Here is a 16,224-nt window from a genome sequence, read left to right on the forward strand (position 1 = left end):
GTGAGGGTGTCATGGCCCCTGGAACTGGAGTTGTGAGCTGCCACATAGGTGCTGGGCTTGAACCCAGGTCCTCTGGAAGAACAGACAATGCTCTTAACTGCTGAGTCAGCTCTTCAGCTTCCTCCTGGCCTGTTTTAAAAAAAATGGGTTCTGGGGATCAAACTTTGGTCCTGTTTCTTCCTTGACTGGTCCATCTCCCCATCTTTATCTCATGGTACTCTGGTTATAAAAAAAGATCATGCTGTTTGACTATTTATTTTAAAGGGATCTATTAGCTCTTAAACTAATACACATACATGGAGAAGCTAACTTACTATATCCTGGGTCGCTTTGAAATTTTAAGGTTTGTTTTTTTTTTTTTTTAAAGCAGACATCAAATGTGAAGCAATGTAGATCAGGGTGAAATTTCTTTGTCTGCTTTTTGATTGAGGCATAATTTCCCTGCTTTCAGAAACATGAGGCTGTTAGAAGGGTGGGTCTCTGTGGGTGATTCAGATCAAAACCCTTTTGGTCTGGGAAGCCTGAGCACCAAGATATTTTCACGCTGGGATTACTTGTCCAGATGGCCTGAGTGCAATTTTCTTGGCATGCTCGTAAGAACACAGGAATTTTCAGGGGGAAACCAGAGAGCATAGTAGGGAGGAGAATGGGTGGGGGAGGCCAAGTGGGGGCTAAGTCAGAAGTTCTGCATTTCAGCAAGTGTCATTGGCTGGGAACTAGGATCAGTCCATTGCATTTGGATGACCACCGGTGTGCCAGCATATGGCTAAGCAGGGTGGTTAAGAGGATTTGCCAAGGTGGACACCATTGAAAGAGTTGATTTTGACCGGACAGCGTGGGCAGCTCTTGGAGAGTTTTGATAGCCACTGTTTGAAAATCTGGGAATGAGGCATGCCAGGCAGGAGTCTTGAACTCCCCCGTCCCCACAGCATCTGGTGGACACACACCTTCTCCCAGTAGTTCTGTTAGTCACGGTTATATGATTCTGGAACTGTTTTTAGGCTTCTCCATCATCTCCTCTGCAGAGAGGGAGCTCCCTGCCTATTCAAAGAGCTCCTTGCCTATTCAAACAGAGGAGGGACCAAGGAACCAGAGGTAGTCACTGGAGCGTAGATGCAGCCCACCATCCAGCAAGTGCTGATGACCACTGGACAGGTCGTGAAATCCACAATCTGTTGTTTTTTAAGACTGGGTGATTGCCCAGGTCACATGAGCTGAGAAAGAGTGAGGAAGAAGTCAGAAGGCTATGGGTCTGCTGACTCTATGGAAGCAAAACCCCAAGTTTCTACAACTGCCCTGGAAGTCACGTGCTGAGGGACCGTGGCACCAATGGGAGCTGCAGTCCTTAAGTTTTTGCCACTGCCAGTGTCCTTAGGAGAGAACTAAGCCTGGCTTGAGACCCAACTCCTGACTGGCATCTTGACTTCAACCCAGGGAGGCATCTGGGTATACATGCAGATACCTCACTGACAGGCTTTGAGTGATGACTCACGTGTGTAGCTTCATGCTGCCACATTGGCGTCCACTCATGACGCACTACAGAATACTCACGACAGTGTGAAGAGTATAGATGGCACACTACAGAACACGCTTGACACAATACACTGACGGTGGCTGCACTGACAGCCAGAGGGGCAATGTGGAGTGGCACTCCAGTGAGCTAGTTCTTTCTCATGAGCTCTGTTACTTCCCAGCTGTGTGATTTTAAGCGGGTCCCTAAGTTTCCTTCATCTGTGCTCGCTCTCACGTATAAAATGAGATGGCAGCACCTAGATGAACAGACTATGATGAGGAGGAAATGAGCCGCACGCACCAGTATCTAAGCACAGTGCACAGCAGCCCAGCTATTGACGGCCATGACTTATGTGACTCCTGGCGTGTGGTGTGCCGTGGGCAAGGGGTTTTAGAATACTACTCTTCATAGGACCTCTGTGCCAGAGGAACCATTGCATCCATTTAACAGATTGGGAAACAGATTCAGAGGGATTCATTAACTCCTCTTAGAAACCGGAAGCTCCTTTGCCCTACCCCTATCTATGAAATGTTTAATGTCTTGAATGTTATTAGCTCCCTGTTCGAGGTGACAGGCCTAGCGCCTGCCTTGAGGATACAGACAGTAGGAGATTGGGATTCAAAGACTCTAGGCAAAGCAGTCCAGTGATCTCTAGTCTTCCTGGTCTCTGCCCTGTGGGCGCTCCTGTTTTCCTAGCGTGTTTGGGGAGCTCTTGGTCACCCTCAGACTTTAGATCAGAGCTACTGATTATACAAAGCAATGCCACATCCAGCTCCATTTGTTTTCCCAAATGCTGTCCTCATGTTCAGCTGTGGTATGCCAACAGTGAGCCCCTCTGGGACATTTGTTACTCGAGACCTCGCCTTTTACTGATTCAACCGGAATCAGTTGGTGCCCTGAGGTCTAGTGAGCAGAGGACAGTACTAGTCTACTGTAGGGAGCCTCACAGTCAGCTCAGGACACCCTACCACCAAGTTCTCAGCACAAAAGAGATTTATTTGCCCCAGAGGAACAAAAGGCAAGGAATAAGAGACTAAGACAGGAGACGGAGGAAGAGGGAGAAGGGGGTAGGGAACAAGGGAGAGGGTGGAGGGATAGAGAGGAGACAGAGGTGGCCCATAGGAAAACAGCAGTGTAAAGGTAAAATGGGAAATCCCAGCATTAGGATTAGATGTTTATTTTTAATTGGGCATGTTAATTAAGGTGGCCCAAAGGGGGCTTTTGATTGCTGGACTTCAATACTTGGATAGCCAGACCTTGGTAGTCAGCCTCAGGAGGAAGAAGTGGCCAAATAAGGGAATAGACCTTGGGGGCCAGCTTTAGAAATGTAATCTAACAGTTTCTAGCAAGACAGAGGGAATGTGGGAGAAGGGTAAGACCTGCCAGGGTCATGCTTGCCTTGGTCGGGCTAGCTAGAGTCCCTTCATCTACAGTGCAGTTCTCCTGGGTGAAAGAGCGTCCTGCCCCAAATGTCCACAGTGCCTGGCAGTCCCACGCTTTACGGCAGGCTGCCCGGCATCTCTGCTGATCCCTGGGCCCCAGTTGATCTTGCAGCTAACTCTGTTCTTAGTGACAGACAGGAACTTAAAACACACATGTCCTTGGAGGAGGGCCAAATACCTGGGCAAAAGGAATTTTAGATTAAAAAAAAAATTTAAGGTCTTTATTTTTTTTCTCCTCCCCAGTGGTTATGTCTTCTCTGCACCCCCACCCTCAAATTGTTTTCATTCTGGGTTTGCCGAAGAACCTACAAAATGTAGAGAAATCAAAATGAAAAGAATCATAATCCTATTACTCCCATATAAAAGAAGCTGCTTACTTTTAGTATTCTCTCTCTCTCTCTCTCTGTCTCTGTTTCTCTCTGTCTCTCTATCTCTTTCCCCCACCCCTATTTTTTTTTTGAGACAAGGTCACCTGCATCCCATGCTAGTCTCAAAGTAGCTGAGGATGACCTTGAACTCCCGATCTCCTGCCTCTGCCTCCGGACCCCTGTGATTATAGGTGTGTCCCACTACATCTGGCTTAAGCAGTGTTGCTGCTGGCCTCCTGCATGCTGAGCAAGCATTGTACAAATGAAGCCACATCTTTAGTCCAGCAGTCTTATATTTTTTATCGAAAAGTGAAATAACGAGGTACATAGAATGTAAGATTTTTATAAGTTAAGACTAATTCCCAAACATTTGTGTATTTATCTACCAAACGCCACTGGTTTTCATCTAACCGGCCAGTGTGTAGAGGAGGAAGTTATCTCATGCTGTCATTAGGTTTCTGTGGCATCAACTTTTAGGACCGCAGGTTGCTGTCCCCAACTGTGGCTCAGTCACTGCTCAGTTGTTGAGATTTGGAGTCTTCCCTCTGCCTCCTCCTTCCCTCCCTGTTTCTGTCACCCCATCTTTTCCTTCCTTTCCTTCTCTTTCTTTTTTTCCTCTTCCCCACTCCCTCCCTCCTCCTCTCCTTTGCTATCAGAAATACCTCTATCCCGAACATCTTTGTGGCTTAGCCTTGGCAGGCATCCCGAATGACGTTTCCAAAAAGACTCTGGCTCTCACTGCTCTGGAAACCACCTACTTTGACTGAGGTCACATGGCCAGCAGCAAGTCCGAAAACACTGCGAGTGGAAAAACTGCAAGTGTTTGCCTCTCCTAATTACACAAGCGCTTCCAGGTTGTAAGAGGCGAGAGGCCAGCCTGTTCTCACCGGACATGTGGTTTCCACGCTGTCTCAGCCTGCCGCGGTAAGCCAGTCTTTGGCAGGGAGAGTAAGGTTAAAACCTCTTCTGCCAGAGGCTTCCCACAATTCTAACTTCTTTTTGGTCCACAGTGAAGATTCTGGGCATTCATGGAAGGCAAAAGCAGCACAAGGGCAAATTCAAACAGAAAATGTTAGCTTGGCCCCAAGCCATCATTCCTGTATAGTCAAAGCCTTAAGTAAACAGCCAGAGGAGACAAAAGACAAGATCTCTTCTTTTCTTTTCTCTTTCTCTTCTTTTCTTTTCCCTCTCCTCTCCTCTCCTCTCCTCTCCTCTCCTCCCCTCCCCTCCCCTCCCCTCCCCTCCCCTCCCCTCCCCTCCTCTCATTTCCTTTCCTTTCCTTTTCTAGCACTGAAAATTCTGAAACAACCTGGGTCTAATTTTGCAACCTCTGTGAAGGCTTGGGTATGGCAACATTGTGATCTTGCTTGTGGAACCATATCAGAACCAATACCAAGGTTCCTTGACCTGAAGGGCAAAGATCGGACCAGCCCAACTCAGGGTACATTTGAGGGCCCATTGAGGGTAAAACTGGAATGGAGGCACTGGGGACAACACATAGAAATACTACAGAAATACTATGTGCTCCTGTTTAACTGTCCCAAGTTCAAAGTCTCAACTTGAAGTTTTCCCAGGTAAGCCAAGGACTGAGGGAGAAGACATGTGTTTTTGCCAAGCTAGAAAACCAGCTTATAAATGTGGGAGGCAACTTCTAGTGTCTTGTTCTCAGGACAGGAGGAACTAAGACACAGGAAGAAGCCACCCATCCCCAGAGCATTTAAAATCGTGTGGGTCCCCACCCATACCCCCAGGCATGAAACCTAAGGAGGAGTCCAAGGGCAAGGGAGAATGTTTTGTTCAGACTATAAAACTAAGCCAAAAGCGCAGGTTGGAAAGGAGTTACACTGCTTCAATATTGTGCAAAAGAATAGATGATAAATCTACTTAGAAGTGATGGGAGCGGTCGTGTGGAGGTTCCAAAAGCCCTGCTCCAAGTCCCGAGGAAGAATAATGGGATCTCTGGCCCCAGTGTATCTCTCTTGTTAAATGTGCTTCCTGTGGCTTCCTGTTAAAATTAATGAGCATTCCCTGAGAGGCTGGGGAAAGGTGACCTGTATGTTGGCAGAGTAAGGAAACCTCCCTTGGGTCAAAAGGCTTCTGTAGATAGCTTACACGTGGGTCACTGAGTACCATTCGGGATGATGCTAAGTGGTGCTGGCTTCCTCCTTCCTGGGCAGTGTATTGGGTAGATTCATCGGTTCACTGGGCACGTAATATATGCCAGGCACTGTCTTAGGCAGCACCAGAGTGAACTCATAAAATTCCCACCATTTATGTTCTAGTTCAAATAAAAATAAACAATAACAACGAAGTGGCAGTATCCTTTCGTCTGGAGAGTGGGAAGGTGGAGCTGGTGTCCACAGCCCGCAGCTCAGGCACAGGGTGTGGCTCAGGGCACTGGGATAGACATTCCGAATGTGCGAAAGGGCAGCATCTCACTTAGGGTTCCTATGGCCGTGATAAAACACCATTACCAAAAGCAACCCGGGAAGGACAGGGTTCCTTTCAGCTTACAGCTTGTAGTCTATCATTCAGGGTTGACGGGGCAGGAACTCAAGGTAGGAGCAGAAGCAGAAGCCATGCTTCTTACTGGCTTGGTCCCCATGGCTTATTCAGGAGGCTTGCTTCTCTAACTCAGGACCATCTTCTTAGGATTCCCCCTTACCATGAACTGGGCCTACCTGTATATGCAGACCAGACTGGTCTCAAACTCCCAGGGATCCCCCTGCCTCTGTCTCTCAAGTGCTGGGATTGAAGATGTGCCTCACAATGCTTTACTCACTTTGTCTTACTAGACACAGTCTCTCGCTGGCCTGGAACTTGCCAAGTAGGCTGGGCTAGCTAGGTAGCGAGACTCAAGGACCCACGGGTTTCCTCTGCCCCAGTTGTAACTGCAAGAATGTCATCCCTTTGTCTGGCTTTTTCACCTGGGTCTAGGGGTCGAACTTAGGTCCTTGTGTTCTCTAAGCAAGCACTTTACTACGGAGCACCTCTCCAGCCTAGGAAGGAAGTCCATACTCCTGAAGATGCAGCATCAGCCATGCACCTCACACTAACTAGTCCAGTAGTCTCCTATCTTTACCTTTCTGCCCTCAGGCCTTCCTCCTCCCTTTCTTCTTCCCCTTTCTCTCTGCCTCTGTTTCTCTGTCTCTCTGCTTCGCTGTCTCTCTATCTCTGTCTCTGTCTCTCTGTGTGTATGGGAGCGTGTGGGTCTCTGTCTCTCTGCCTCTCTGTCTCTGTTTATCTTTGTCTCTGTCTATTTTTGCTCTGTCTCTGACTCTGTCTCTGTTTCTCTCTCTGCCCTCTGTCTCTCTCTGTGTGTAGTGTGTGTGTGGGTATGTATGGGTGTGTGGGGGTCTCCATTTGTCTCTTTCCCTCTCTATCTCTGTCTTTGTCTCTGTCTCTCTATGTGTGTATGTGTGTCTGTCTGTTTCTGTCTCGCTATCTCTCCCTCTGTCTCTGTCTGTCTGTCTGTCTCTCTCTCTGTGTATGTGTATGTGTGTGTGACATTCAGTCACAAATTCATGAAGACACGACAAACTCCATTATCCGCTTGCCTCCCCTGCTACATGCTGCCTAACCCCTGCCCCTCACACCCCACATCGCATGCACTGTGTGGTGGGTCTCACTGACTTCTTCTTTTTAGGTGAATAATATTTCATCAACTGGATGCAGCACAGTCTGTTTATCCACCCAAAGAGAGATTTGTTGTTTTAAATGCCATCCTGTTGGTATATGCTGGAGTATATGCACACATGCATATTTATGTGTATGTACGTGTGTGTGTGTGTGTGTGTGTGTACGTGTGTGTGTGGAGGTCAGAGGTCAGACTTGGGTGTGGTTTTTCAGGACACCATCCACTTTGAGTTTTGAGACAGAGTTATTGGCCTGGGACTTGTCAATTCAGCTGGGCTGGTGGGCCATCTAGGCCAGCAGTCTGCCCCACCCAAGGTTACCTCCTCCATGCTGGGATTATAAATGTACACACTTGGCTTTATTTTTATTTGATTTGTTTGTTTGGTTCTGAGAATCCAATCCAGACATTTTGACTGGTGGAGTCACCTTCCCAGCTCTCTTGCCCTTTTTAATCTCAAAATCTTCTCAGAGAGTCTAGGGGCAGCTGGACAGGGACTGGATTCTGGGTCAATGGCTGTTAACTGAGGAACCTTTGATCCAGTTTCTGGAGCTGTGTATGAGACTTCTTATAGAGAGAGGTGGGGAAGACTGGGTGACGATTCTGGTTCAAGGTCTTATTGAACAAGCAGTCAGTAGGAGTGCCAATCATCTGGGGGCGGTAAGGTCACACTGCACCTTCCCCTGCTCTGATCACCTCACCAAGGCTTGCTCATTTTACTCCTGTCCTTTAGCTGGTGGGAACCAGTTTCTGCCTGGAAGATCAGAGCCATAATACCCAGTCACAGACCCACTGTGAGGACTCAATGGACTCACAGTGCACAGCACAGAGGAAGAGGAGCACTGGGCCTGGAACACTGGGCTGGGATGACCTCTGTCCACCTCAGGGCTCAGTGGGTCAGAAGTGATTGAGAACAGCTGAGGACAAGCTTCTGGAGACACACTGCTTCCATTCCCAGGACTGTGCGTCCCCACGGGGGAACCCCAATAGGTTACTTAGCGTCTCTGGGTCATTCTCTCATCTGAAATGTGGAGATGATCAGGTACCCACCATAGGGCTGTTCTGGGGATCATGGGGGAGAATGGTGTCAAGCGCTTAGAACATTCCTTGGTACAATGAGATCAATGCCAGACACCAAGATGCTGCTGCTGGCCAGGTACAGGAATGCACCGGACTCCCTAGACACTTCCTTTGCATCATCGTAAGGAGAGGGAAAAAAATCAGAACCTGGGAAGAGTTGGTAGCCATTGGAAACCAGAACTTGTGTGTTTTCTGGGTTTGGAATTAGGCTGCTGTGTGGCTCCAGATAAACTGATTACCTTCTCTGTGCATAGGTGCTTCACTGAGTATTTGGGTACATGGAAGAATCAACTCAAGAGTTATCTCATTTAATTTTTAACTGATTTTGTACGTTCAGCGTGTCTATGTAAACATGTTTGTGCGTGCGAATGTGTGCATGTAGGGTGTCGGAGGTTGGCTTTGGATGTCTTATTCTTTTACACCCCACCCTTGGGGGAGCAGTGTCAAGATCTAACAGTGGGTCCAGTGCCCACTCATTTGGCAAGACTGGCTGGCCCATGTGTTGAAGGAATGCCTTTCTGTCTGCCTTACCAGCACTAGATTATAGGTGCAAAGGCATTGTGATTGGCTTTTCATGCGGGTGCTGGGGATTGGAACTCAGTTCCTACATTTGCATAGTAAACACTTGGTCAGCAGAGACATCTTCCCAGCCCAATAATTCCTAAGATGCTAGACAGTCATGAAGGTGTAGGTGCGTGTGGTGGTATGGAGATGCACTGTTGAAATCATTTATTATAGAGAGGCTTTTCTTGTGTGGCTGAGCTCAGCTCCAACCTGATCACTAATTCTTTCATATCCCTCCACTCCTCCCCCTCTGATTGTCATTTACCATGCTGCTCAGCAGTTATTGAAGATCGTTACGTGGTCATATACACCTGTAATCCTGGCACGCCAAGGCTGAGGATCATGTTTTTTGAGTCTAGCCTGGGCTACATAGTAGTACATGTAGATTCTGGGTCCCCTGAGCTGCATAGCAAGACCCTGCCTCAGAACACTATGGATTGTCAACCTCCTTGTATGGAGGATGTGTGACTAGCAGAGGCAGTTGTCCCATTGTAATGGGTTCCTGGTTCCAACATTAGTTGGAGCAGCATAGGACCCAATGTAGTGACTCACTGAGGCAGGAATGACTACAGAGGCTCACACACTCTTCTCACCTTCACTCAACCTCAGAAGTAGCCACTCAGGGACATTGCTTCAGGATGGGAACAGCAGAGAGAGGCTGGGCTAAGGATCACAGCAGATAACAAGGTCTTTGTGATGAAAGTCCCAGCAACTGCCAGTCTATCGATGGCCTTCCTCCAGTGTGTTTTCCTTTTCTGTTGCTACTTTTCAGATAGGGCTCCTTAGCCCAGGCTGGACTTGAAGTCCTGATTATCCTTCCTCCATCTTCCAAAGTACCAGAGTTAAAGGTACATTTGGACAGTCAGTTCCCATCCCAGCTTCTATGTTTTTCTTGTCTAAGCTTTTGTTTTGTTCTAGACACCAGTGGTTCCCAACCTTCCTAATGTCTCGACCCTATAGTACAGTTCCTCCTGTTGCAATGACCCACAACTATAAAATTATTTTGTTGCTACTTTATAACTGCGATTTTGTTACTGTCATGAATCCTAACAGTAATAAATATCTGATCTGCAGTAGATCTGATATGTGACCCTTGACCCACAGGTTGAGAACCACGGCTTTAGGAAGTCTCATGTAGCCAAGGTTAACCTTGAACTCCTGACCTTCTGCCCTCTACCTCCAGAATCCTGGAGTTACGTGTGTGTACCACCACACTGTGTTTGTGGGGTGCTGAGGTAGAACCCAGAGGCTTTGTACATTACTCGACAAGCTGTTGGCCAGTCGAATCCCACCCCTAAGCCTCTTTTTGCTTTCTGAGACACTGTTTCATTATACAACCCAGGTTGTCCTTGAACTCATGATCCTCTTGCTTCAGCCTCTGGAGTGCTGGGATTACAGGCATATGTCAGATATCATGCTCACCTTTTGATGGGAAGGGTAGCCTATGTTGGCTGGGATTGCTTTATTTATGGCTTATCAGAGAATAGTTAATACTATATTGCACTGATGTGAAGTCTTGGTGTCATGCTGCTACTGTGGTGAGCTGTAATATATAGTTTTGCTGGAGAGTTTTAGAAAGGACCCACAATGCAGTCAAACAGGAAGGAACAAGTCTTTTCCTCGTGCTCTGCACTTGGGGGTAGGGGCATCCTGATTTCTTAGTACTCTCTAGACCTCAGCCCTTCCAGTCTCAGGAACTGCCTTATTCCTGTAGCCCTCTTTCTTGGGGTGCAGTGATTCATCTGCTGTTCTATGAATGGGCTAGGCGGTACCCACATCACTTACCATCTAACTTTGGAGCCTTCCCTTTGAGTGAGTCTGGGTTGGGGCTCCATCACATGGCTTTCTTTAGTCAAGGAGACATTGGCAACTACAACGTCTAAGAGGGTCTTATAAAGCTAGTGTGCACCTGTGGCTGCCTTTTGTAGGACCTGGCAGTTACCTCTGTGTCTCTGCTTGGACACTCCTGGACTAAGCCAGTTGGAGAGACACAAGGAGCCCATGGAGCAGATGGTCTAGTTTGCTTTGTGTGCCTAGATGACTATAACATAGCAAGCCAGCCAGCTGCCTCCCGACCCATGAACCAAGAGAGTCCAGAACAGACACCAACACTAAACCATCAAGCCACTGCCTGTGGGAGCTATACAAATGGTGACTGTTTTAAACCTCTGAGATTTGGGGGTGGTTTGTTTCGAAGTATAAGCTATTGGATACACCACAAATATACCATCTAGTTGACCAGTATGTATAGAATCGCCTTTCCCCACAATTAGACTGCTAGCTCCAAGATGACAGTTTTGTCTGTTTTGTTAAAAGCTACATCCAGTGTCTAGAACAGATCCTGACACGCATAAACTTCACAAACACATATTAAATGTCAAAGAAAAAAATGCATAATGTACCTTTCAAGGTGGCTCTGGTTGGGGTGGTAGAGGTGGCCTAGAGGTCAAGAGGCATATTACTCCCAGAGGACCATAGTTTGGGTGACAACATTGTATCAGGGAGCTCACAACCATCTGTAATTCCAGTTCTAGGGTATCCCAGGGTACTCTGGCCTCGGCAGGCACCTGCACACATGTGGTGCACATAAACTCATTCAGGCACACATCTATGCATACATTTAAAATGGCGTTGGGTTGACACTTAACAAATGGTAGCTATTATAACAGTAAAGCTAACGGTTTTATGCTGTAGCCAGTTTTTTTCCCTGAATTTTTGTTATTTCCCCCGCCCCCAACTGACATTTTTCAAAATCGGAAAAGCCAGATGTGGAGGTACACATCTATAATCCTATCACCTGGGAGGTAAGGGAGAAGGATCTTGCATTTGAGAACAGCCTGGGCTACACAGTCAGTTCTAAGCCAACCTGGGTTACATAGGTGAGACTATCTCAAAGAAATACAATGAACTGTGATAAATGACTCTCCCTTTGGTTGGTAACATGGCTGGGGATAGTACGTTAACAAGGTTAATCTTTTTCTTTCCGTTGCTTGGGATTATGGGCCATGTGCGACAATGCCTCTGCCCCTCCATGCTCTCTGTCACCGTATCACTGCTACCATTTGTGTGTGTAGGCAGAGCTAAGGGGGGAGTCTAGCTGTTAGCACTCCAGGGGCTAGCCTCCTCAAATAGAGCCTTGGCCTCCCAAATGATTAGCTCTTGCTGGCTCCCAGGTTATCTGCTGACTTTCTTCTCTGCACTACTGAAAGCTACAGGAAGGAAGAGTCACTTCTGTGTCATTTGCCAGGACACCCGTTCTGTATAACCTGGTGTTCAAATACGCTCACTGAAGGAATGAAGCATAATTCACTACTTTGTTTATTCTAAGAATGCACCTTCCTCACCTTGAAGGTCTATGCTTTGCTACACACAGGGCGTGACCCTGGCACGATGTTAGCAGTTCATGGTGTGCAAATGCTCACCATTCTGGAAAACAGATAGTGAGTTTTATTGAACTGTTACTATATACCAGGCACCATGCCAAGAGTACAATGCATTAACTCCTGGTAGGGGCAGGATTGCAATAGGTCCCATTTTGCAGTGAGGAGTTGGAAGCGTGGTGTGTCTGTGTTGCATTGCTGGGGAGCGCCATGCTCCCTGTAGACCCCTGCTCTCACCTACAGAACAAGCACCCATCATGGAGCAACCTTCTGTACCATGTAGAACTGTAAGTCAGGGGTAGCCTATAGTGAGCAAACTGTTTTAGACACTGCATCCCTTGACCTAGTTTACATCAGTTCAGTTTTGAGGAAGGTTCAGGTGAGCTGCGAGAGTCCCGTGTCAGATGTATCCCTTTCTCAGCTGCCTCAGGCCTTGTCTTAAGCCACGGAGCATGGATCTGCACCCCAGGAGACACAGGATGAACAACCCCTAGGATCCAGCCCATAATGAATGGGAACCCTATGGGCTTCTCCTTTGAGTGGGGTGGCTTTGGTTGGTTCCTCAGAGAATCTTCCACAATACAGACTTCAGGTCCTCAGAATAAATCCTTCATTGATGGACTACATTTGTGCACTTCTTGGATGTCTATGTATGTATATGTGTGTGTGTGTTTATGTATGCGTTCATGCATACATGCATGTGGAGGCCAGACGATTGCCTCAGGTGTCACTCAGCACCGTCCACCTTGGTTTTGGGGGGTGATGTCTTTTATTGGCTTAGAATTTACCAAGTAGGCTGCTTGGCCAAAGAGCTGTAAAGATCTAGCTGTTTCTGCTTCCCGGTCTAGGATTACAAGCAAGCAGCACCGTCCTTCCTTATGCTAGCAAGACAAGCACTTCCTGGACAGAGCTGCCTCCCCAGCCTAGCACTAAGGCTCCTTTATTGCTTTTTGTTCTTCAGTGGTTTATTCTCTCCATTCATTTTTATTCTCCGTTAGCCATCACTGGGATCATCGTCACACAAACCACCCTCAGTATCAAGCCTTTGTTTCTGCTTTCGGGAGACTCCACATGAAGACACGGGGTCCCGCAATTCTGGGAGACACTGCACGTTTGTTCTTCTCTAAGACGGTCACCACGTGTAGTGACATATTCAAGGTTCTGAGAAGTCCTGCCGCAAAGCCATGTACCACGTTTTGTGTTCACCCCTAGCATCTTAGAAAGCTCCCGGAAGATCTGTTCAGTGAATTACCCTCTGAGAGACGATGGCTGGTGTAGTCTCAACGGTCTTTCCCCTCATTTTCATTCTGAACATGGATGGGTGGATCTGGCTGTGTCAGCTGCCATTATGTTGGCGTGAAGCCAACAACCACACAGGTCTCCCAGGATAGAAGACCTCTCTCGGTGCCAGGAATGCAGAGTCTCTGAAGCCCTCTCTCTCAGCAAGATCTCTTCTTCCCTTTTCCTTAAAATGGGATTGGCAGCCTGCTGGTGGGCCAGGAATGTTTGGCTGGTCTGGCTGGGAACGCAGCTGTGGGCATCCTGAGAAAAAGCTCAGCTTTCTGATGACGCAGGAATCTGGATGAGCTAAACAGGAAGTATTTGCCAACTAGCTGGCCTCCCTACCCTCTTGTGGTAACCGGCAACCATGGGAGAATTTAATTGGCGTGGGTCCAGAGGGGCTAATTATTTCCTACAGTGGCACATAGAAGGCTGTTGAGAGACCAGGATCATAGAGCTAGAAGCATGTGCATGTTACCCTGGGCCTTGGGGTGCAAAGTCTCTCTGCACGTGAGGGGATTAGTTGGAGTCAAAAAGGGGTGAACAGCTCAAATCTTCCTTCCATCGCTCTTTCACTGAAGAGACAGCATTGGGACTTTTGGAGTCTGGGGACCAGGGACTCTTGAAAATTTCATTATTCTCTAAAAATGAGAACTTCAGTGACAGTAGTAATAAGGATGAGGCCCTCAATCTCTAAATTCTCTGTACAGGGCTGTTCATGGTCTCTGGTTGAGTCCTTTCTGTTTAACGTTAGACTCACCAGGGTGGCCAGACCTGCACTATTGACATATTAGCTGGATGTATGTCCTGCTTGCTGTGGCTGTTCTTGCCTGGTAGGGTGGTCTGCATCGTCCCAAACCTCTTCTCATTAAATGCCAGACATACTCTTCTCCCATCATCTGTGGCAGCCAAAAATGTCTCCAAATGTTCCCTGGGTCTCAAGTGGGAACCAAAGTTTTCTGAGAAGGGTGAAAGGGCATCGTGGTGAAAAGCCAGTTTCTCAGGGCTCACATTATGGCTCAGTTGGTAGAGTGTCCACTAAGCATGCATGAGACCTGGGTTCGATCCCCAGAACCACCTAAATAGCCATAATCCCAGCACCCAGGAAGTGGAGGCAGAAGGGTTAAGAGGCTCAAGGTCATCCTTGGCTACCTGGAGTTTGAGGCTAGCCTGGGCTAATATTGAGCCAGTTTTTGTTTGTTTGGTTTTGGTTTTTTAAAACAAGCTTGTCTTTGTTCAGATTTTGACACCTGTCCTTTAGCTATGTGGTGTCACACACATTACTCGTGCTTTCTATGTCTGAGCTTCAGCATCTGTACAGTGGAGAGAATGCTAATACGTACCTGATGGGTAGATTCAATGAGTTCAAGTAGGTGTAAATAATACATCTACAGTGTTTTGCAGGCAGGAGCTCCCTGTACACTCAGTCTTATTGCTGATATCATCTCTGTCATCACTGTTGCTTGCTTTCCCTCCTTGATGGTAAGGCTCTTAGGCATAAAGATCAAATCTTTTGCTTATTTTTAAAGCTATGGATCTAAAACAGGTGCGGGATAGAGATGAATCAAGAAACAAGGAAAGGCCAGGAGGAAAGGGGTTGGGGCAGGGTGGATGGGTGGGTGTTAAGCAGTTGTATACCCCAGCCTGAGGTCTGAGAAGAGTGGAGAATCTGCTGACAGTGGCCTGGCACTAGGCTGTCACACTCTCCATGGCTCTCCAGGGGTGGGGCCAGACTCTCAACTAGAAGGGTAGAAGTGAAGGGTCTGCTCTAAACCACTCTAAAGGGATGTGAAAGGGGGCCGGAAGGCTCCCAAGTGTGCATGTGCATTGGCTGCAAGGGAGCAGTCTCACAGGGATATATCTGATGACTGCTAGAGCTGGAGGTTGCCGTTTTAGGCTCTATGCTAGGTAGGAGTGATCGCTACAGCCTGAAGAAGCAAGATGTGGAGGAGAAAGACCCTCTGTTTTTTGTGCTTCAAGGAAAGAAGTGTATCACTTATATCTCAGTTTGAAAGCCCTGTGAAGTCCACTTATGGATTTAGGGTAGAACGGCCAGGACAGAGGACTGAACAGCAGAGGAATATGGGACAAGGCTTCCGTAGACCCAGGGTGGGCTAGCATAGAGCTTTCTGCGATAATGGAGACTTCCTGAACCTCTATTTACAACACGATGGCTGTAAATGTTTATATGTGCTCATTAAACATATGAACTGTGGGTAGTGCGACCCACACTTAAGACTTAGAAAAATCTAAATCTTAAACTTAGACATGGGGAGATGGCTCTGTGGGGAAAGTGCTTGCTATGGAAGCCTGGGAACCTGAGGTTAGATTCCCTAGCGCCCACGTAAAAGCTTGATACAGCGGCACATGTATCTGTCTCTCTAGAGGCCCATAGCCAAGCTAGCTATGTGTACACAGCAGTGAACAAGAGACCCCACCTCAAACAAGGAGGCAAGGACCAACACTTGAAGATGTCCTCTGACCTCAGGTATGTCCATAACATGTATGTACCTGAGTGCACATCCCTCTCCAGGTGCACACAAATGAAGCTAGTTTGGAGTTTCAATAGCTATGGTGGCTAGCGGTTACTGAGTGGGACAGCATTGGTCTAGAGCAGTTATGTGCTTACGGATGCCAGGCTCTTTGAGGACATGCAGAGAGATGATGGCCTCTGTGCTTGCATGGAGGAGAGTTAGACAAAATCCCTAGTGCGCTCTATCCTTTTTCAGATAGGCTGAGAAGGATCCTCTTCCAGACCACTCTGCTTTCCTGGACTATGAAACAACTTATTGTGAAGTAAAAAGATGGAGAAGTAATAACAACAGTGGTGTGGTGGTTTGCATATGTGTGGCCCCATAGACTCGTGTGCTTGAAAGCTTGGCCCATAAGAAGTGGCACTACTATGAGGTGTGCCCTTGTTGGAGGAAGTCATATTATTGTGTATGTGTGCGGGCTGGTGGTG

This window comes from Rattus norvegicus, chromosome 4, assembly GCF_036323735.1.
Source record: "Rattus norvegicus strain BN/NHsdMcwi chromosome 4, GRCr8, whole genome shotgun sequence".
NCBI classification, from domain to species: Eukaryota; Metazoa; Chordata; class Mammalia; order Rodentia; family Muridae; genus Rattus; species Rattus norvegicus.